This window comes from Narcine bancroftii, chromosome 5 (assembly GCF_036971445.1).
Source record: "Narcine bancroftii isolate sNarBan1 chromosome 5, sNarBan1.hap1, whole genome shotgun sequence".
Classification (NCBI taxonomy): Eukaryota; Metazoa; Chordata; class Chondrichthyes; order Torpediniformes; family Narcinidae; genus Narcine; species Narcine bancroftii.
Genome location: NC_091473.1, coordinates 74,459,113 through 74,476,498, shown reverse-complemented (window position 1 = coordinate 74,476,498; position 17,386 = coordinate 74,459,113). Strand labels below are relative to the sequence as shown.

Genomic DNA, 17,386 nt, shown 5'->3' with positions numbered 1-17,386 from the left:
ACAAAGCTTTTCATTCCAGAATATCTTGGTACATGTGACAAACTATTGATTCAATTTTAATAAGGTTTAGAAAGTTGTGCTACTTTTGAAATATAATTATAATAAAGAATAATATAAACAGTTGATGGTTACTTGAGGATCCCTTCTGAGCAGGCAAAGATAATTTGGAGCACAAAATATTTAAGCTACCAGCTTGTGTCCAAAGAGATGGCAAGGGACAACCAAAGAAATCTATTGCTCTGTAACAAAATTGTAACTCACATGGAACAAATCTGACAACAACTGCAATGAAAATAGTCAGCACCTTTGTTAGAGACATGAATCAAGTTCGTATCAATCAGGAACACTAGTGGCTAGCTGCAGAGCATTTCACCATGCATTTTAGGCAAGTTGGGTACAGTATCTCTGTCCCATTGATTTGACCTTGGACTCAACTACACTCTCTGCGGACTTGACACCTTCATCAGCTTATTCCTAGTTGTGAAATGAGAATTGTCATTAGGAAACCAAACTTTACCTGATCTGAATGGGAATGAAGGATTATTACACATTCCATCACTTCTGCACACATGAAAGGCCCATCCATAATTAAAAACAATGAATTTTGCAAATTGAATCATCTTTAAAAGTGCTTCTGGTGAATACTGAATATTCTTCCACATTTTCAGTGCAGTTTCAAGCTACCCTGAGCCCAACATAACTCGATGTTAATATAAGGACCAATATATCAGCTAATATTTATGTGAAATTAATTTTTCTAAAATTTTCTCAGGAATATACTTTGATGTGTAGAATTCTTATGGTAGTGGTACCATAATACAGTGCCAAGAGTAAGAACTTGGACATGCATTGTTAATATTCATAAATATTTTGAGGTTTGCAAGGAGTGATAGTAGAATCTTATTATTGCACTATATTCCTAAAAAAAAGTATGAAACCCTCCCTACCCTGTACCCTTCCACTTTTCCTTCATCCATGTGCCTGTCTAAAAGTGTCTTAAATGCCCCTGATATTTCAGCCTCCACCACCATCTCTGGCTAGGCATTTTAGGAACCCACAACTCTTTTTTTAAAAAAAGTACTTACCCTTGTTTTCTCCCCTAAATTTTCTTCCCTTCACTTTGAACACATGTCCTCTAATGTTTGCTATTCCTGCCCTGGGAAACAGCACTGGCTGTCCACCCTATCTATTCCTCTCATAATCTTGTAGACCTCTATGAAGTGTTCTCTCTTGTTTAGATTTTCCAAAGAGAAAAGTCCCAGCTCTGCTAACTTGCCTCATAAGACTTAATTTCCAATCCAGGTAACATCCTGCTAAATCTCCTCTGCACCCTCTTGACAGCTTATACATCTTTCTATAATGAGGTGACCTAAACTGAATACAATCCTCTGTGTTGCCTTATGAGAGATTTGTAGATTTGCAACAATACCTTTCTATTCCTGAACTCAATCCCCCTATTAATGAAACCTAGCTTCCCTTAGGTCTTCTTAACTATCCTATCAACCTAGCGGTCCCTCTGTTCATCCATATTCTTAAGAACAGACCATTAACCCTGCACTCAGCCTTTTGGTTTGTCCTTCCAAAATACATCACCTCACACTTATCCAGACCAAACACGATTTGCCACTTTTCTGTCCACCTCTGCATCCTGCCTATATCCTTTTGTAACCTTTGACAATCTTCAGCTTCATCCACAACTCCTTCAACCTTTGTATCATCTGCAAACATACTGACCCACCCTTCCACTTCTTCATCCAAGTCATTCATAGAAATAACAGAGTAGGGGGTTACAGAACTGATCCTTGAGGTGCTCCACTAGTTACTGATCTTTATGAAGAATCTTTCCTTGCACTACTACATTCTACTTTCTACCTGCATGCCAATTATTTTTATCCACACAGCTAAAATTCCATGGATCCCATGCCTCAAGACTTTCTGAATGAGCCTCTCTTGGAGGACCTTATTAAATGCCTTCTAAAATCCATGTAGACTAAATCTACTGACTTGCCTTCAGTTTTTTTTGTTATCTTTAGGATCATGAGGCACAACCTTCCCTTCATAAATTCATACTGACTATCCTTGAGTAGACTGTACTTACCAAATGTTTATAGATCTTATCCTTAAGAATATTCTCCAATAGATTGCACACCACTGATGTAAGACTCACTGGTCTTTATTCCTAGGATTCTCCCTATCACGTTTTTTAAACAAGGGGACTACATTTGCCATTCTTCAATCCGCCGGCACCTCCCCTGTGGCCAAAGAAGATATCTCTTCTCTAACATCCCACAGCAACCTGGGGTATATTGCATCCTGCCTTGGGGAATTATCAATCTTGATGTTTTTACGAAGACCCAACACTTTCACATCTTAATTTCCAAATTGTGCAGCACACAAGCCTGTTCAATTCCAACCGCACCCTGACTAAAGTCCTTTTTAATTTTGTGAATACTGCACAAATTATTCATTTAAGACCTCCTCTGTGTCCAGGCACATGTTACATCCTTTATTCTTTAACGGCCCCACCTTCATTCTCATCATCGTTCTGATCTTCATATATGCATGGTGTTCTCCTTAATCCCACTTGCCAAGGCCTTCTCATGCCATCTTCAAGCTCTCCTAAGTATTTTTCTTAAGCTCCTTCCTGGCTACCATATACTTCTCATGAGCTCTTCCTCTTTCCTGCTTCCTCTATCTGACATATGCTTCCTTCTTCCTTTTAGCTAGTTGTCTCACCTGTTTTGTCAGCTACCGTTCCCTTTTCTTACCAACTTTTCCTTGTCATAATGGGACAAACCTATCCTGAGCCCTGCACAAATGGTCCCTAAATTTCCTCCACATTACTTCTGTCTGTTTCCAATTTATCTCACTAGTTCCTGCCTCATCCCTTCATAATCAGCCCTTCCTCAATTAAGCACTTCCTCATTTTGTCTGTTTTTATCCTTTTCCATAGCTATGCTGAAACGAAGGGAATTGTGATCACTCTCACCAAAATGCTCCCCCACTAAGAGGCCCTCCACCTGACCAGATTCATTACCCAGTGTGTAATCCTTCTTACCGGTCAGTAATCCTTCTTTAACACACCTGACAAATTCAGTCCCATCCATCCCTCATGAAGTCAGGAGATGCCAGTCAATATTAGGGAAGTTGAAATCACCCATAACTACAACCCTGTATTTCCTGCACTATTTCAAAAACTGCCTACTTATCTGCTCCTCAGTGCCCCAATGGCTATTTAGGGGCCTATAGAGATCCCATAATGATTACACCCTTCCAATTTCTGATTTCCATCTGTGATAGTATGGGATCTTATCACCACTGTATATATTTACATATAGTGGTAGTAATTGGCTGAGAGCCACAGCCACACCTACTGATAGGCCATAAAGGGCTAATCCTAACCAGACCCAGGTCAGTCTGGACTGGTCCACCTCGATGTACTATGGTCCAGTCTTTTGTTAACAAAAGCCTTGGTTTGAGTCAACAAGTCTTTGTGTCATTCAACGTGCTACAATTTTATTAACAAAAGGTTTCAACGGATGGAGCGAATGATGCGACCAGAATGCCTCAGTATCGACCCGCAGTCAGCTACTGCCAAGAGTGATTTCAGGCACTTGGTGAGGTGTTTCGAGACATATCTGCAGCACTCAGACCCCATCGTGGAGGAAGATGCCAATAAACTGCTAGTTCTAATGTCCATGGTGTCCATGAGGGTCTACAAAAACATCCAGGACGCGATCTCCTACATGGCTGCCATGAACATGCTGAAGGGACTCTACAAGCGGCCTGTGAATAAAGTCTATGCCAGGCACATGCTGGTGACCAGGAGGCAGCAGCCGGGTGAGTCTTACAGAGCCTACCTCCAGGCACTAAGGTTACTGGGTAGAGCTTGTGCGTGCACTGACAAAACTGCGGCCGGGATCACTGACGACCTCATATGGGATCCTTATGTGGCTGGAATCCAATCCATCAAAGTGAGGTAACGACTACTGGAGTACGGGGGACACAGTCTAGTGGAGACTGTACAAATCGCTGAAACGATGGAGGCTGCAGTCCTAAGCATGGACGCCTACACATAGGGCTCTGGCCAGTCAGGGGCCCCCTGTTATGATGTGAGTAAAATGCCTGCTTTTAACCCGGTCTCCCCACGCCCCATTGAAGGCCTCGCCGCCACTGCCACACTACCCAACGTGGCCCCCGAAGTGCTGCTTCTGCGGGATGGAGAAGCACAGCTGATCCCTGTGCCCAGCGAGGAAAGCCCGGTGCCAGAAGTGCCAAAAGAACGACCACTTTGCTAAAATCTGCCAGTCCAAAATGGCCACTGCAAAGCACAGTGCCTCGTGCGAGGCCCATCCACCTTCCCCAAATTCAAATTACTCGTCCTCAGAACTCTCATCCAATGAGAGCGAGGAATCGATCGTGCCGCAACGCTTGACATCACGATCAAAGTACCACGAGCGGATGGCACCACCCTCGTAATGCTCAACCCTCACCACTGTGATTCTGCTCTCTGATGGCACGCAGCCACCATCGACCCTTATGCTGCCACCGACACCTGTCGCTGTGACGCTGCTCCTTGACTCGGCCTCCCCGCTGAATGGGACTTTCACACCAGCAGGCCCCAATGGACTGCCTGCTCCACAACTGCTGCCACCTGCACTACAACTATCGGCACCTCTGAAGTTCGCCGCTGACTCCAACCGGGTTCCTGCGCCAACAGACCCCGTCAGCCCGCCATGCTCCACGAGTGCTGCCACCTCCGCAGCTCACCGCTGACTCCGACTGGATGCCGTCGCCTCCACAGCTTGCCGCTGATGGCCCACCCACCCCGATGACGTCACCACCCAAGTGTAGCGTGCACCAGGCCGAGGCTCCACAATGCTCCACCACTACTCCAGCGATGAGAGGGTCCACCGGACGGTCCCCCAGCCACGAATGACATCATCATACCAGCCTCCACAATCACCAACACAGGCAGCAGCTCTGCTCCCTGCATCGTTTGCTGCATCAGTGATATTGAACCAGAGCCAACTGCACCCTCTAGCTAAGGCCATGGAAACCATCAAGGTGAACAGCTAATATGCTAACTGTCTTTTTGATTCAGGTTCGACGGAGAGCTTTATTCACCCAGACCTGGTCCAGAGATGTAAGCTTGCAGTCCATCCGATGGATGCAAGAAGACTTCACTGGCCACAAGAGCCCACTCAATGGGCATCAAGGGGTATTGTGTGGTGACCTTGAAAATTCAGGGTATCAAATTTACAGGATTTAAGTTGTTGGTCCTATCTCAACTATGTGCTTCTGTATTGTTGGGGTTGGATTTTCAGTGTCATTTTGAATTGGTGTCACTGCATTTTGGGGGGTCCCCACTCTCCACTGTGTCTACTACCACTCCACCCTGGAGGCCGTCTGCCAGCATCAGCCCACGCCAGTCCCCACTTGTAGTCTCTCCACTCTCCGGGTCGCTCCTCCAGCACTCTTCGCCAACCTCACCTCTGGCTGGAAACTAGTTGCCTCTAAAAGCTGGCAATGCAGCTTCGGGGACAGGAAATGTTTCTGCTAAACTTGATTGTCTTTACTTTCTCCTCACCCTTTCCTGCCTTTCCAGTTCTCCCCTCCCTTCCTTCTTATCCTTCCTTCCTTCTTAACCACCCAGCTATCTCTCCTCCCCTCATTGCTGCTGTCTCCTCCCTCCCCTCAGCCACTCCTGCCTTTGCCACCCCTCCCACTTGTGTTTGGATGCCTGCCAGCTCTCTCTAATACCTTGATATAGGCCTCAAGCCCAAAATGTTGGTAATATATTTCTACTTTTTCTACATAAAGGACACAGTTTGACCTGCTGAGCTTCTCTAGCATTTTGTGTTTTTAAGTTCAATAGGACTGTGGCTTAAATCTAAGAAGTAAAAATCATGACACAATTTCAGATTGGCAGATCATTTACTCAAATTAAATATGGCCATATATAAGAAAAAACAATGATTTGGGACATAGACCTGTTGTTGGAATAATCTAGATAAGGCACTGCCATGCATTTTGCCATTGGCACATAACTGGATCAAAGGTGCTATATAGTAGATTCAATGGGCTGCTTCATCTCTGAGAGTGCTAAGCTTCATGAATCCCTTGATAACTTTAAGATATGACTCCAAACAGTTGAGTATTTTCCCTTGAAGTGGTTTCACCATGGTGATCTTGGGAACAAATGATAATTTGTTGCTAAATTCACCATGAAATCCAACTCTTTTTCCAATATTGAAAACAAGGCTATGATGAACTAAGCACTCACTCTCATAAAACTAACCTGAGAAGCAGTGACAAGGTTACTGGCAAACAATTTTAGAGGCTCAAAGACTATGTCTTTGTCAACTTCATTCACTTTGTGGCCAACTTCCACTCCAATCTGAAACACACTTGCCCATTCCTGGATACCTCTGTCTCCATCTCGGGAAACATGCTTTCTACCAATGTAATTACAAACTGACTAACCCTCACAACTACATGGACTACACTTCCTCACACCCTGTCCTCTGCAAGGATTCTATTCCCTTCTCTCAATTTCACCATCTCCGACACATCTGTTCCCAAGATGAGGTCTTCCAGTCCAGATCTTCTGCCTTCTTCCACAAATGTGGTTTCCCCTCCACCACCATTAACTCAGCCCTCATCTGCATCTCCTCCATTTCCCGCTCAGCAGCCCTGGCCCGCTCTGCCCTCAAATGTAACAAATGCGGAATTCCCCTTTATCCTCATCTACCACCCCACCAGCCTCCACATCAAACAAATATTTCTCCATAATTTCTGGTACTTGCAACAGGATCCCACTACCCATCACATCTTCCCCTCTGCCTTCTTTAGGGACTCCTCCCTCCGTGACTCCCTCATGCACTCATCCCTCTCCATCACTCATCCCCTTGCACCTTGCCCTATTGCCACAAGAGGTGCCACACTTGCTCCCACACCTCCTCCCTCATCATAGTCCAGGTCTTTGAAGTGAAGCAACAGCACTTGTTTATCCGCAAGATAGATTTACTGCTTCCTTTGTGGTCTTTCTACATAGGTGAGACTGGGTGCAGATTGGGTGATCACTTTAGTGAGCACCTTCGTTCTATCCATATCAGTGACAGAGACCTCCCAGTTGCCAACCATTTCAATTCTATGTCATACTCTCATACGCACATGTCTGTCCATGACCTTATGTACTGTTCCACCAAGACCACCCGTAAATTGGAGGAACAATACCTGATTTTCCATCTGGGCACTCTTCAGCCAGAAGGCACTAACATGGACTTTTCTGGTTTCTGCTGACCTGCTCTCCTCTCCCCTGCTCCGCCTCAATTCACCCAGCCATCCCTCCTTCCCTTGCTTGCTACTGTCCCCTCCTTCCCTTCTCCACCTATTGCCTCCTGCCTTTGCACCTCCCCCTACTCTTTTGTTTGGACAACTTCCAACAAGCCCGAAATGTTGGTAATCTATTTTTACCTTTGCTATATATAAACCGCTGCAACCGTGTCTGCCTGTCCCGCATCGGACTTGTCAGCCACAAACGAGCCTGCAGCTGACGTGGACATTACCCCTCCATAAATCTTCGTCCACGTAGCCAAGCCAAAGAAGAAGATAAAGAACACTGTTTGACCTGCTGAATTTCTCTAGCATTGTGTTTTTACTATGTCTCCTTTATTTCTTGTACAAAAACCTCATCAACTTTTGCTTTCTTCTGCTATATCTCCCCATTTATAAGAATGCATTGGAAGCATTTAGCCAGTTTAAATTCTGAGAGAGACATATAGTGTGACAAATTGTTATATTTTATATTATGTGCAGATATGTTTTTGGGAGAGTTAGATTGTGGGGTTTTTATGAAGGACACACAGATACAAACACTTCACAACACAGATCTCATTTAAAATGCCAGAACTCTGCTCAAGCCAGACAGTTCAGGCTCCAAGTGCCTTTGCAAAAACTTTGAAGAATGCCTATAAGGACTTCACATGTAGGTGTTAATTGGACATGCTGTGGAGTAATGGATTATTGTATTGGAAACCAACAGATTAGACTCAAAGGTTAGGTCCAGTGCCGCAGTCTGTCTGAGTGGAGGTCTCTGTTCTCGGAGGGTCATGTGGTTTTGCAAGCAGAGAGAGTCAAACAGGTTTTTCTCAGAGAGAGAGAGAGAGAGAGAGAGAGAGAGAGAGAGAATTGAATTCTACAGTTCAGCAGCAGCAGCTGGGACTGGAACAGGACAAGCTGGCAAGCTTGTGGAAAAACCCCATTTTGAAGATGGGTTGTGTGTGTTTAGTTCAACCTGGTCAAAGCCCTTGTGGTCAAGAGGAGATGGCTGACTGTATAATGTTTCACTTGAAATAAGAAAAGGAATTTTGTGGTGACCTGAAAGAAAGAGGTCATCATCTGGAAAACCCTGATGGAGCAAGTTTCTTCAGCAAGACACTGCAGTGGTTGATCAGAAGAAATCAGTTGTGGGTGTCCAACAAGCAACAAATCTCTATCTGAAAATACAGAACCTTCCTGAGCAGTAACCATTTACCTTTCAAGCACCAAAGCCTGGTGAAGATTCATAAATGTTAAATTCTGTGTGCACAGAATAAGAATTGCCTGCAACCAGTGAACTTGGAGGAGTGAGAAGTGACATTGGACTGTGAATTCAAGAACTTTTCTGAACTTGTACACATTACATATATGTGCGCTTAGAATTAGAAGGGTGTTAAGTTAATAGTGATCCTGTTTTCATGTTTAAAGATAATTAAAAGCAACTTTTAAGTAACCATTTGTCTTGGTGAATTTCTATTGCTGCTGGGTTTTGAAGACCCCTGGGGCCATAACAATAGTTAAAGTTTCAATGAAAATTTTGACTGGAATGTTCTTCAATAAAGGGGTTACTGTCCCTAATTGTTGGCTTTAACATGTGCAAATGGTCTAAAGCTTTTGAAGTGTTGTGGACAATCATTTTCATCCAAATGTCCAAACATGGGATTCTCCTGCCATAAAAATGTGACATTCAAAATGAAATGAATTGTCTTGTTTTTATTATGATAATGCACTATGTGTAACTGTGTTGAATTACCTTTCAATAAAAAGTTAATTGCAAAATCCATTAGCTCAGTGCAATCAACATCTGATCAGAGAAACCCATGTGAGGGAAAAATCCATGAAGACCAGTCGGACATAGGAGCAGACTTCCTATTGTTTGTTCTCTGGATGTTGTTTGGTGGTGTAGTTGCAGCATTGTTTTTTGTAGCTCCTCCATCTTTCTACAGTGAAGTCTTTTGAGCTTGAATTAGAATTGAGTGGCATTCATGTTAAGAGAGAAACAATTCTCTGTAGTATTTTTGAACTGTAGTCAATGAAACACTGTTAAGAAGGTCAGTTGATGACCAGCAAACTTCCACCAACTATATTGTTGCAATGTTCAGATAACACTGGACAACAAAGATTTTGCTTCCTGAACATTTTTGGGTGCATTTTATGGATTTTGGGCTGCTGATCATGTAAATCACCTTTGAATTTTCCTATCATGTACCCTTTTATTAGATATAACCTATTTTTGTGATTTCCTGTCATATTTTGCCTACCTCAAGTATACAAAACCATTGTTATTGAAAATTAATTTTCTGCATTCATACTTGGACTTCTTCCCTGCTGATCATGATGCCATCAGTGATTAAAAGGGTAACTGGAATCCATTGTTATGAGCCCAGAGGACCCCAAAACCCAGCAGCAATAGAAATTCACCAAGACGAATGGTTACTTAAACAAAAGTTGCTTTTAATTATCTTTAAACATGAAAACAGAATCACTCTTTAATTTATCACTATTGACTTACTTAACCTAACTTAACCCCCTTCTAATTCTAAGTGCACGTGTATGTAATGTGTGTGTAAGTTTAGAAAAGTTATTTGATTCACAGTCCAATCTCACTTCTCATTCCTCCAGGTTTACTAGTTGCAGGTAATTCTTAGACTGTGCACAGAATTTAACATCTATGAAGTTCACCAGGCTCTGGTGCTTGAAAGGTAAATGGTTACTGCTCAGGAAGGTTCTTATCAGTTTTCAAAGAGAGATTTATTGTTCACTGGACAACAACTGATTCCTTTTAATCAGCCTCTTTTAGTGTCTTGCCAAAAAAAACTTGCCCCATCTGGGTTTTCCAGATGATAACCTCTTTCTTTCAGGTCACCACAAAATTCTTTTTCTGTTTCCCTTATTTCAAGTGAAACATTATACAACCAGCCATCTCCTCTTGTATGAACCATAATGGCTGAACTAAGCACTCACAACCCATCTTCAAAATGGGGTTTTTCTACAAGCTTGCCAGTTTGTCCTGTTCCAGTCCCAGCTGCTGCTGCTGCTGACTGTAAAACTGCAGAAGTGATCTCTCTCTCTCTCTCTCTCTCTCTCTCTCTCTCTCTCTCTCTCTCACACACACAAAACCTGTTTTACTCCTTCGCTGCTTGCAAAAACCACATGACCCTCTTAGAACAGCAAACCGCAGTCTCAGACAACCTACTCTTCTGTTGTTTTATCTGTTGCTTTTCAAAACAACAAATGATTATTCGAATATTTTGCAGTTTCTTGGAGTCAGCCTGTCTATCTTGAGCAGAGCTCCAATATTTTAAATGATATCTGTTTTGAAATGTTTGTATGTAAGCTACCCTAAAAAACCTGCCCCCTAATTTATCTCCCAAAAACATATATATAATCTGTCATCAAGCCATCAATGCTGGCTGACTATTGTTGGATACTGACATGAGGCATCAGATGCTGAGTACAAATGCAAATCAGCGGCAAACATATTTTAGGTCAGTTGAACTAATGCATTATATTAGCATCAATATGTGATTAAACATGTTAAATCTAATAAAAGTTAATTTAATGTTTTTCAAACTTCCTACATGATAGAACAAATCTGAAATTTTCTTTGTGTTCGGGTTGAAGTTGTCTATCAATATCCCCTTATTTTTCAGGAAGCAAACCTTTTTGGGCTAAAATATGTCGCATGTCATGATGTTGATTAAGGAAGAGTGTTGTTCAGATGAAAATAAAGAATCTTAAAATCTTGCCCAGACAAGAAAGATTGATAGGTTAATTCTCAGTGGCTTAAAAAGGTAGAACTTGCTATCTGATGAGTGGCACTGCTTTAGGTGGGGCATATAACTTTACTGGCTGTACTTGCTTTCTTCACCATCTGCAATAAATGAAAGTATTGCTATTAAAGCAAGATGATTGTTGGTGAATAAAAACTTTCCATATTACACCTATAATGGCCATTGTTGCCTCTTTATGGAGCAAGATAAATGTGCTTACCTTGTGCTTCTACTTTTATTTATTTGTGATGTTTTTGGCTTGGGGTTAGTTTCTTATTTGGATTATAATTCTGTGGATTAACGCTCCCACTATCAAACCTGCATTTGTAATAATTGGGTGATTGTAAATTTACCACATTGCTCTTGAAGATAATGGTGGGTAATTATTTATTTTTTTATAATATAGGCAGAAATAAATAAATAGATATGTGTATGAGTGTATATATATATATATATAGAGAGAGAGAGAGAGAGAGAGAGAGAGAGAGAGAGAGAGAGAGAGAGAGAGAGATCTATATATATATTTAGATATATAGATATATATATAGATATAGATATATATCTATATATATATTTAAATGCATGGAAGAATCTTAGATTGTGTTCTCACATGTTTTACATAAGGTAAACCAAACAATACAAAAAAAAACTTTTGGAAGAAACCTTGTCATGCATTATGTCTTTGACTATTGATTGAAATGCAGTTAATAAATTAAACAACAGCAGGAATTGTGTTATTGTCTTGTAAAACAATATTTTATTGGGTATTGTGTATGTTAACTAAAATATTTGTTGAGGCCATAGATTTTTTTAAATGATATAAATTTTTATTTAGTTCTTTTAAAAAAGTTTACCCAAACACTTGAGTCTGTGTTAAAGTTACATAAATCATAAGTTACAAAACATAAACTTATCCATAAAATAGAAACAAAAATGGCAACAAAAAATCAATATAATATGTGATTCGACCTCGAATAACAGAAAAAATTCTGCCATTCATTAATGCTATAGAGATATTCTGAATTAGCTTCAAGTAATCTATTACAAGAGCCAAATTGTACTTAGAGAGTTTTTGGATCCTATCATAACTTTTTTCTGGTCATTGCTTATCGTATCATCGTATGCACTGAGCTGAGTTTGTCGGTGATAAGGCTGTTATGACCAACGGTTAGTCAAAATCTTTGGTTGGTAGCAGAGAATTTATGAAAACATAGTGTTGCAATAAATTTTTGAGGGTGATACATCAGCAAAATATTTTAATGATCAATACAACAGGACCAGATTCATGTCTCTGATGTATGAATAGTTTGTTGATTGGAAGGATCTGAAGTATGTGTTCAGTTACCTCGAATATCTTTTATTTGATTTGAATATTTTTCTAAAATTGTGATAGTTTTTAAAAAATTTCTTTTTATTGTATCAATCGCCATTAAAGAGAATATTGTATTGTTCTTCCAAATTAATCAATTCATATTGCACTGATATTTGGCATTGGAGTATGTTTAACAGTACTGCACAATATCTATAAATTTAAGCTATTTTTATTTAGCCTAACTCTCTGCATTGTTAACTTGCAGTAAAACTGTTTTATGCAAGCAACAGAATCATCAAATCAGAGATAATATTAAGTTAAAAACAGAAAATTCTGGAAGCAATTTGACTAGTACCTTTGTAAAGAATAATTTGTTTTTCAGGTTAATGATCTTCTGCTTGAGCTAATTTGGATTTGGAATTTCTGTCACCATTACTAGTAGAACTGCATGGAGTCCTAAATTGTGAACTCTGTCATAGTTACACTTTTGCACATTAAAAATATAGTTTGTTTATTTACAGCGAGGTAGAAGCCAATTCCAGCCAATAAAACTCATGCCACCCAACTAGCTTAACAGCCCCGTAGAGTTTTGGAGGGTGGGTGAAATCAAGATCCCTGCTTTTCAGGGAGAACACACAAACTCACTATCGACTACTGTGCCGATCTAAAACTACGAACTGCAAGCTCCTTGTAACTTTCAGGGTAAGTATATTCATGAGAGACATTCTGCACAGACCTCTTGGGAGAAAATTCTAAAAATGCATTGCACCGGGTGAAAACATTTATTTTCACCTCATTCCTACCTTTGAATCTGTGACCCCCTTGTTCTAGACCTCTGTGTTGTCTTACTGGCAGTTTTAACTATAATGTAGACCATTCATTCAGGTTACAACAAATGCACCGTGGAATGAAGTGGAGCATGACTGATATATTTTTGTCTATCAGTGCATTTGCAATGGGATCATATGAATGTCCCATTAAATTGGACTGAAATTAGAAAACATTGGCTGAAACTGGGTGACAAGAGAGAGAGACTGAATCTAAGAGAATTTACTGCCAAGGACTGTTTTTGTTCTTAATTTAAAAAAAAAATGTATTTTATTTATTAGAAAACAAAGTAATTACCACAATTACAGAATTAAAATATTAACAAACTATCAAAAATAAATTTTCATGGTTACATAGAAAAAAAACTACTAAGAACTAGAAAGAATCCTAAAAATAAACCTAACCACTGTTAACCAAACCCAGGAGCTCATTCCACATTCTCTCTACTCTCTGAACAAATTTCTTCCAATTTTCCCTCTCAACTTTTCCCATTTCACTCTTATCCCAAATCTGCTGGTTTGTCTCTGAGTGGATAACGCTGACCTATGTTTACTGTCTATCCACCTCATAATTTTAAATACCTCTATCAAATCTCACTCATTCTTCTACTCTCCAGGGAATAAAGTCCTAACCTGTTAAACGTTTCCTTGGAACTGATTTCCTGAAGTCCGAGCAACATCCTAGTGAATCTTCTCTTTCAATCTTATTGATATCTTCCCTGTCGTTAGGTGATCACAACTGCACACAAGACTCCAATTTTGGCTTCACCGTAAACTCCACACTTTGAAACTCAGTACTTTGATATATGAAGGCCAAAATTACAAAAACTCTCTTTACGACTCTATCCATCTGTGACTGCACTTTTCCAGTTCCCTCTGTTCTACCGCACTCCTCAGTGCCCGACCGTTCACTGTCTTCTCATGGTTTGTCCTTCAAAGTGCAACACCTCACAGCTGTTCATGTTAAATTCCATCTGCTGTTTATTCCAGCTGGTCCAGATCCCTCTTCAAGCTTTGAAAACCTTCCTTGCTGTCCACAATGCTTCTGATCTGAGTATTGTCTGCAAACTTGCTGATCCAATCACCACATTGTTGTCCAGATTGTGGATCTAGATGACAAGGTATGCTGGTCCCAGCACCGATCCCTGCAGCACACCACTAGTCACAGGCCTCCAGTCTGAGAAGTAATTATCCACGGCCACTCACTGGCTTCTCCCACACAGCCAATGTTTTTGAATATTTTAATATGAGCTTTCACATCCAAAGTACAGAGTACCTATGGATAGATGTTAAAATTCTCGAAGATACACTACACTTAAAATCACCAATGCCTGAAGAGGGCGCACAAAATCAGTGAACCGGTGTGGACTCGAAAGGCCAACATGGCCTGTTTCCGCTCCGTAAATGGTTATATGGTTATATGGTTATAAGGAGAATAACTTCAATCATTCATTCACTCTACAGTGTGGAGATCCAGCTGCACTCACAACCAGTTTCAGATTTTCAAATTAGATTAATACAAATATGGGCTCCAAATCTTTTTAAGCTTATAATATTGATCTCTTAAATTATAAGTTATCTTCTCTATTGGTATAAAAGACCTCATTTCTGAATGCCATCTTTGTAAATTAAGCTCTATCTGATCTTTCCATGAAACAGCTATACATGAATCAAATTTGGTAAATAATGTGCTAATCTGTATGCCAAAACCTTAGTCAAAATCTTATAAACAACAGTCAATAACGAAATTGGCCGATAAAATCTTGGGCTAAATGGATCTTTATTATGGTGATCTTTAAGAATCACCATAATAATTGCTTGAGAAAATGATTCCCATACCAACTGCATTTCAGATACCTGTTGAAGAACTTCCTCAAATAGTGTAAAAACTAAGTTTTGGAATTTTGTATAAAATTCTACCATAAACCCATCCTCCCCTGGAGATTTACCATTTGGCATTGACTTCAAAGCCAATCTAAGTTCTCTCAAACCAATGAGGGGTTTTGTGAGTTTATAATGGAACTGATTCAAAATTTTTTGGATATAAATAGAGATTCAGTAACTAGTAAGTTTATATTGTGGGATGCATTTAAAGAATTTTTGAGAGGACCGATTATTAGCTATACATTTAGATTGACAAAACAGTATTTAGCTGAATCAGAAAGGTTGGAACAGGAAATTGAAGTCCTAGAAAAGGAGTTACAAAAGGAGAAGAGGAGCAAACTGGATGCATTGAAATTAGAATATAGTACGTTATAAACTTATAGAGTTGAAAGATTAATACAATGATCTAATCAGAGATATTATAAGTTAGGAGATAAAACACAAAGTGTTCTTGGCATGGCAGTTGAAACCTGAACAGATGTCAAGAAGAATAAAGGCAGTGAGGAAAAATTCAGAGGTGTCTTATAGATTGCAAGATATTAATAAACAGTTCAAGGAATTTTATAGGAAATTATATACCTCAGATATAAGACAGGATGAGGGTAAAATAGAGGAGTTTTTAAGTGGACCAAAGCTGAATGACTGGACAAGGGATCAATTTTTTCTTAATTAAATAATTTTACCTGCAACTGCAATTTTCAAATGGCTTTCTGTGAATGCACAAAAAATATAGTTTTACGAAGTAGGTTTTGAGATTTTGTAATACCATGTAATTTGGAAGATAAATTGCATTTGTGTTCTGCCCTAGGCTAGCTGACGGTCAAAATTAGAAAAAAAAAGATACTAAATACATTTTAACTTGGCTGATACAAAAAGAATGTAAATCTATTGAATTATTACAACTTTCCTTTGAGCCATTCCTATTCATTGAAAGAGTAAATGGTTTCAAGTTGTTATGTATAAACATCTCCAGTGACCTAACTTGGGACTAGAGAGTGTGGAGAGCACCAAGTTCCTTGGAGTTCACTTAAATAGTGATCTATTATGGACATTCAACATCTCCTCACTTGTCAGAAGGTACAAAAGCAACTATACTTACTGAGAAGACTAAAGTGGGCAAGACTACTGGCTACCATTATGTCAACCTATTATAGGAGCTCTGTTGAGAGTGTCATGGATAGCTGCATCATAGTGTGGTACGGTCGCTGCAGGGAAATGGATCAGAGGAGGTCAATCTGCAAGACTCCCTCCCCCTCCGCTGCCCCCATCGAGGTAATCTACCAGGATAATCCTTTGAAGAGGGCATGCAAAATCATTGCCAATATCTTCAACCCTGCACACAGCATCTTTCCTGTGCTCCCATCAGGGAAGAGATACAAGAGTATCAGAGCCAGAACACCAGACTGAGGAACAGCTCTTCCCATAGGGAGTGAGAATGCTGAACAACCAAAGGGACTGCTTACACTAACCATCTGAAACTCTTGTATGTATAAAACAATATTTATTTATATCAATATAACACTTGTCCTGCATATATGTATTGTTTGTCTGTATGTGTGTTATATCTGGTTGTGCGCCTGTATGTTTTGCACCAAGGACCAGAGAATGTTGTTTTGTTGGGTTGTATTTGTACAATCAGATAAAAAATAAACTTGACTTGACAAGCACAAAGATTGATGCTGCCTGGTCTGAATGTTTCCACCATTTTCCATTTTAGTTAAAATTTCCAACATCTGCAAGCCTTTTTTTATATTTTATACTTTTTTTCAATTTGTGCAATTAAATCATTGTTTTGAACATTCCAAAACTGCATTCTTAATTTGAGCCATGACATTTTCCTTGATTTGAGCATATGAACTGATATTTTATGAATAATCAATTTCACCCCTGATGTCACTCTTTGCATTCCGTGACACAAACTGTTTATCTTTTGCTTTAAATTTTCCCTTTACATTTTTGTATTCCAAATTTTAACCTTTCCTGATTTGTCTTAATTTCAACTCTTGATTCACCAGGATACCAGTTATTTTTTTTTAAGTGGTCTATCCGAATGGATTAGATTCTTTCCTCAAAGCTAGTGACCATAACACCATGACTCAAAACCCTGTTCCCACATTTTACTTTGAGCCAAGTATTCAAATTTTGATTTGTTCACCCAATATCGATTTGTGTGTACCTTGGACGACATTAAATATGCACTGTTTGGATTCTTTTCACAGCTTTTAAGAATCTCTCTGTAGAACTTCGTTCCTAATTCTATCAATATT

The 17,386-nt window shown here is 39.8% G+C and overlaps 1 protein-coding gene and 1 long non-coding RNA gene across 6 annotated transcripts in view; one reads left to right on the top strand and one right to left on the bottom strand.

The window, feature by feature from the left end:
* kcnt2a (potassium channel, subfamily T, member 2a) overlaps positions 1-17,386 on the top strand; it is a 1,068,826-nt gene that overhangs the window by 431,256 nt on the left and 620,184 nt on the right. The window lies entirely within an intron of this gene.
* Positions 1-17,386, bottom strand: part of LOC138763539 (uncharacterized) — a 289,909-nt gene that overhangs the window by 260,063 nt on the left and 12,460 nt on the right. The gene's annotated exons all lie outside the window — the stretch shown is intronic.